The 6,319-nt window shown below is 47.0% G+C and overlaps 1 long non-coding RNA gene across 2 annotated transcripts in view; it reads left to right on the top strand.

Annotated features, from left to right (window-relative positions):
* Positions 1–432: 432 nt before the first annotated feature.
* The window catches only part of LOC115402164 (uncharacterized), a 22,802-nt gene continuing 16,915 nt past the window's right edge, over positions 433–6,319 (top strand). For both annotated transcript variants that reach the window (XR_003933089.1, XR_003933090.1), the window contains exon 1: positions 433–546. This is a non-coding gene — a long non-coding RNA (uncharacterized LOC115402164). The remainder of the gene's footprint in view (positions 547–6,319) is intronic.

The following is a 6,319-nucleotide window of genomic DNA, read 5'->3' on the forward strand; positions in this document are numbered from 1 at the left end:
CAGACGTCAGTGTCACTGTGGGAGCTCAGCTTTTTCACAGATATGCACGAGGCTTACCTGCAGCACATCTGACGGCCAGAAGTCGAAACTCATTATTAGTATTTTATGACCAAATTCCGGGAACTTAACCGGCATTACTATTGCAACAACACATCATCAGTAGGGTAAACTAACCTGTCTCACGACGGTCTAAACCCAGCTCACGTTCTCTATTAGTGGGTGAACAATCCAACGCTTGGTGAATTCTGCTTCACAATGATAGGAAGAGCCGACATCGAAGGATCAAAAAGCGACGTCGCTATGAACGCTTGGCCGCCACAACTTTTCTGACACCTCCTGCTTAAAATCCAAAAAGTCAGAAGGCTCGTGAGGCCCCGCTTTCACGGTCTGTACTCATACTGAAAATCAAGATCAAGCGAGCTTTTGCCCTTCTGCTCTATGGGAGGTTTCTGTCCTCCCTGAGCTCGCCTTAGGACACCTGCGTTACTGTTTGACTGGTGTACCGCCCCAGTCAAACTCCCAACCTGCCACTGTCCCCGCGGTTCAGTCAACGCTGGCGCACCTTGCTGCCGCTGCTCACCGCTAGTCAGCTGCCTACCTGCTCGGCTACCTGCTCGGCTCCTATTACTTAGGGCACCTGTTTCAGATAATCATGTTTATCCCCTCGGTGAGCGACGAGGCTTTTAATATCTGGGACAGAAAGGAAATACACTTGTAACCTTTACCCACTGTCAGAGGTAAGGGCCTCCCAGATCCTTATATCTTTGTCTATTGAATAAATGGGATGAAGCTTCTTCACTTAATTGCTCTCCCTGAGTCAAATCAGTCACGAGCAGAAGCAGATGAAGCAAAAACACCAAACCAGAAGTTAAAGAAAGATCATAATTTACTGAAACAATAAAGTAAACCGAAACCGAAATCCATCCGCTTTACAGGGTTTAAAGTAAAGTATGAAGGGCCCACTCCAAGACACACACACACACACACACACACACACACACACACACCTGGCTTACTGTCCTAAGTTGCAGGCCTGGGCGATGCTTGGGAGCGGTGAGGCCAGAAACTCAAAGGCCGCTTCGCTCTCAGAGCACAAATAAAAAAAGAAAGAGTACCTGATCCCTAGCTCCAGTATTGTGAATCCAGTGCCAGAGAATCCAGAAGTGTCCTGATGATGGTGATGATGGTGATGATCAGCAGAAGCGTCCAGGGAGCCCAGTCAGCCGTCCTGTGCCTCAGCGCCTTCCTTAAGGTCATGGTCTTCACCTCCAGGCCGGATCGCTGTGCCAGCGAAGACTACGGCACTGATTGCCCAAACGGGATTGTAACCGGCCAGACCGGGTGGCTCCGGACTACCGCCGGTCCACAAAGCAGGACTCCGTGTCCCCTGACAACCGCTGGGCTAGCGATCTCAGGAAAAACACTTAAACAGTCCGACGGCCGCGTCCCCTGCTCCATGGCTTCTGCCGTCAAGCATATGCATAGGACACACCTCCTCCTCCAGATTCAGTCAATCAAGCTAATATACACCATGGCGCCAATAAGAAAACACAGACACAGAACTTCCTGTTTGTTGCCCTTCAAAACAAAACAAAAATAAAATACAACTCATACATGTCATTCCTCATCCCTTTCAGTCAGATGGTAAACATTTACTCAAAGAAACATAAATTTCACTCCTTTGCATAACTCATTCCATAATTCAATAATCTTCATATATTCTCTCACAGTTGTCTGGGTTACATCCTCCCCCTCCTAAATGCCTGATATCTTCATCAGATGTAATGTAACCATATGGAAGGTATAACGAGGTTTTACCAATGTTTATGGTAATGCCTCTGTGTACTATGGTGAGAGGTTGATCTCGGGATTTACCCGGTTGATCATAAGTGAGTTTGACAACAGGTTTAAGTGTTCGTTTGGGTCTAGGAGGTGTTTGTGGGGGGAGTATGTTGTGAGGATTTGGGTGTCTCTGGTCTTCGCTAGAGGCAGTTTCAGGCTTGGCATCGGACTCAGGGGATCTACTCTGCTCATCCTCCTCAACAGGACGATCTCGACCTCCCACAGGAAGATCTTCTGAAACACTGTCACTCCTGGACATGGTATTTTCTCTTTCCTCGGGCCTATAACGGCTGCTCTCAGTTCTGTCTTTGAGTAGCTGTTCGAGGTAAGTTCTGTAGTTTCTTTGAGGTCTAACATACTCAAAATCAGACAACTCAGAAGACGGGTCACTTTCCATTTGTGCTACAAGTTCGACAGAAAGGTGCTTACTCCTTCAGGTAGGTTGCCTCGTTTGCGCCTGACCTGTACATTGATAACACATTTGGGTCTTTTGAACAGTTGGTGGACAGATTTAATATTCCTAAATCACATTTCTTTAGATATTTACAATTGAGAAATTTTGTTAGATCTAACTTCGAACGCTTTCCCTTTTCTCTCTCTTGTTCACTGATGGACGATCTATTAAACTGTCGTACTGATGGAAATAAGATGCTGAACATAATATATTCCCTGTTTGCTTGATATCATGAAACTAATCTGGCTCAACTGAAACGGAAATGGGAAACAGATTTGTGCAGACCCATATCAGATTTAGACTGGAAAGAGGTTATAAGGAATATCCATTCTTCCTCGATCTCACTTAGACAAGCTGTGGTTCAGTTCAAAGTGGTGCATCGTCTGCATCGGTCCAAAGACAAATGGTCTAAGATCAAACTGGTATTGGACTCATCATGTGACCGCTGTAAACAAATGCCTGCTACGCTTTTTCATGCATTCTGGACGTGTCCGAAACTTTATGAATATTGGCGAACAATATTTGAGGCTTTTCCTGACATCTGTGGAAAAACTGTTGATCCTTCTCTTTGACAGCCTTATTTGGAGTAGTCTCTTGAAATGGTGCCTTAAACACACACCAGATGGACTTGATTGCTTTTTGCTCTTTGCTAGCTCGAAGACTTATTCTGTATAAATGGAAGGATCCATGTCCACCAACATTTGGCCATTGGATTAAAGAGGTCATGAATCATTTACATTTGGAAAAATCTGTCACACTACAAAAGGCTCCATTGGAAAATTTTATGATCAGTGGCGGCCATTTCTGACTTATTTTGATGGTGTATCTTCTGACATAACATAACTTTCATTTTTTGTAATGTATTCAAGCTTTGTATTTCTTTTTCTTTTTTATTCATTCTATGATCCGGTATAGCTGGGGTGGGGTGCTGTTTGTTCGTTTTGTTTATTTTTGTCTTTGTAATTGTTGTTGAAAAACAATAAAAAGACATTGTTAAAAAAAAAAATGGAAATCACTCGGTCTGCTTACTTCCACCTACGCCCCTCTCTCACCCCTCAGACCACTGCCATCCTGGTCCACAGCCTCGTCACCTCCCGCCTCGACAACTGTAACTCACTCCTCTTTGGTGTCCCCCACAAATCCCTCCATCAGCTCCAGCTGGTCCAGAACTCAGCAGCTCACATCATCACCAAAACCCCTTCCTCTCACCACATCACCCCCGTCCTCCAGCAGCTCCACTGGCTCTCTGTCAAATTCCGGATCATCTTCAAAATACTCCTGTTTACATTTAGAGCCATCCACAATCTCGCCCCCCCCATCTGTCTGATCTCCTTCACGTTGCCACCCCCTCATGCTCCCTCAGGTCTTCCTCCTCTCTCCACCTCTCTGTGCCCTCCGCCCGCCTCAGCACCATGGGGAGCAGAGCTTTCAGCCGCTCTGCCCCTCCACTCTGGAACTCTCTCCCACCAGACATCCGCAACATCGACTCTCTGCCTCATTTCAAATCCAGACTCAAAACCCATCTGGTTGAATCTGCCTATCAGCTGTAATTTCACTCTTTCTTTTGTGTTCATTGTCTGTTGGTTCCTTTTGTGTTTTGTTCTCAATTGCAAAGCGTCCTTGAGTGTCTAGAAAGGTGGTATAAAATTCAATGTGTTGTTATTATTGTCATTATTATTATTATTATTATTATTATTGTTATCATCATTATCATCATCATTATTATTATTATTATTATTATTACTATGCCCGCTACCTGGTTGTGCCGTTCCATGTATGCCTTGCCTGCCAGCATCTGACCCCCTGCTGTGATGTCTGTACTGTCTCTGGGGCTTCTTTGCACAGTCTGTACCTGGGGTCTGGTTTGGTGTGGTAGATCCCGGCCTCTACTGGTCTTGTGTTCAGGGCCTGTTCTTGTGCAGCCATGATTAGTGCCTCTGTGCTGTCCTTCAGTCCAGCCTTTTCCAGCCACTGGTATGTTTTTCCAATGTCAGCCACTTCTTCAATGTGTCGGTGGTCCATGCCATGCAGGGCTTTGTCTGTCCATGATAGCTCCTCTGGCTCCTCCTTACTGGGCTTTTAATGTCTGAGGCATTCACTTAGCAGATCATCACTGGGGGCCATCTTCTTGGTATACTCATGGAGGCTCTTGGTTTCCTCTTGGATAGTGCCTCTGACACTCACTAGTCCTCGGCCTCCCTCCTTTCTCTTGGTGTACAGCCTCAGTATGCTGGACTTAGGGTGGAACCCTCCGTGCATTGTAAGGAGCTTTCTTGTCTTGATAGCAGTGGCTTGCATTTCTTCCAGTGGCCAGGATATTATGCCAGCAGGGTATCTGATTACTGGTAGGGCGTAGGTGTTTATGGCCTGGATCTTATTTTTGCCATTCAGCTGGCTCTTCAGGACCTGTCTTACTCTCTGTAGGCATTTGGCTGTGGCTGACTTTCCAGCTGCCTCCTCATGGTTACCATTTACCTGTGGGATCCCCAGGTACTTGTAGCTGTCCTGCACATCTGTTATGTTCCCTTCAGGTAATTCAACTCCTTCAGTTGTGATCACCTTCCCTCTTCTAGATACCATTCGTCCACACTTATCCAGTCCGAATGACATCCTGATGTCATTGCTGTATATCCTGGTGAGGTGAATCAGGGAGTTGATGCCACACTCATTCTTGGCATGCAGTTTGATGTCATCCATGTAGAGGAGGTGGCTGACAATTGTTCCGCTCTTGAACCGGTATCCAAAGCCGCTCTTGCTAATGATCTGGCTGAGGGGGTTCAGGCCTATCAGAACAGCAGGGGGGACAGGGCATCTCCTTGGTATATGCCGCATTTGATGCTCACCTGTGCCACTGGCTTTGAGTTGGCCTCTAGACTGGTCTTCCACAGCCCCATTGAGTTCTGAATGAAGCTCCTTAGAGTCCTGTTGATGTTGTACAATTTCCAGCACTCCAGTATCCACGTGTGTGGCACTGAGTCAGAGGCTTTCTTGTAATCAATCCAGGCAGTGCACAGGTTGGTGCTGCGGGCCTTGCAGTCTTGGGCGATTGCCCTGTCAACCAGTAACTGGTGTTTGGCCCCCCTGTTGTTATTGCCAATCCCTTTTTGTGCTTTACTCATGTACTGATCCATGTGCCTACTTATCTTGGCCGCTATGATGCCTGATAGGAGTTTCCATGTGGTGCTGAGGCAGGTTCTCGGCCGGTAGTTTGATGGTATTGTTCCCTTCTGGGTGTCCTTCATGATGAGGACTGTCCGGCCTTGGGTTAGCCACTCTGGGGGGGTCCCTGATATTAGCAGCTGGTTCATTTGTGCTGCAAGGCATTCATGGAGTGCAGTTAGCTTCTTAAGCCAGTAGGTGTGAATCTTGTCGGGCCCTGGAGCAGTCCAGCTCTTCATTTTGGCCACTCTTGCCTGTACATCTGCTGTTGTAATTACTACTGGGTCTTGTTCTGGGAGGTTGCTGTGCTCTGCCTGCAGGCCTGCCAGCCATTGGGCATTGGTGTTGTGTGACACCTCTTTCTCCCAGATACTCTTCCAGTATTGCTCAGTCTCAGCCCTGGGTGGGTCTGCTGTGGTCTTACTACCCTGTCACTGAGAGTAGACCTTAGCTGGATTGTAGGAGAACACCCTGTTTATTCCCCTGGTCTCCACTTCTCTGGTGTATCTCTTTAGGCGGGTAGCTAGGGCTGTGAGTCTTTGCTTAGCAGTCTCCAGTGCCTCAGTTATTGGGCAGTTCTCTCTTGAGATTCACCCCTCTGCTTAGTTCTGTGAGGAAGCTGACTTCTCTCCGTGTTGCCATGATTTTTGCCTCTAGCCTCCTTTCCCATGGAGGTTCTTGGTCACTCCGGCTACTTGTAGCCAAGCATCTCTAGGATGACTGTTGCTGTTGCATATATCAGCTGATTGGTCTCAGTGATGGTGCTGGTAGGGATTGTTAGCAGTGCTGTGTTCACATCTTCCAGTAGAGATTCCAGTGGTACTTTATCATTACTTAGCCTTGGCAGCCAGGAGGGTGTTGAGT

Source organism: Salarias fasciatus, chromosome 15 (assembly GCF_902148845.1).
Source record: "Salarias fasciatus chromosome 15, fSalaFa1.1, whole genome shotgun sequence".
In the NCBI taxonomy this organism is placed as follows: domain Eukaryota; kingdom Metazoa; phylum Chordata; class Actinopteri; order Blenniiformes; family Blenniidae; genus Salarias; species Salarias fasciatus.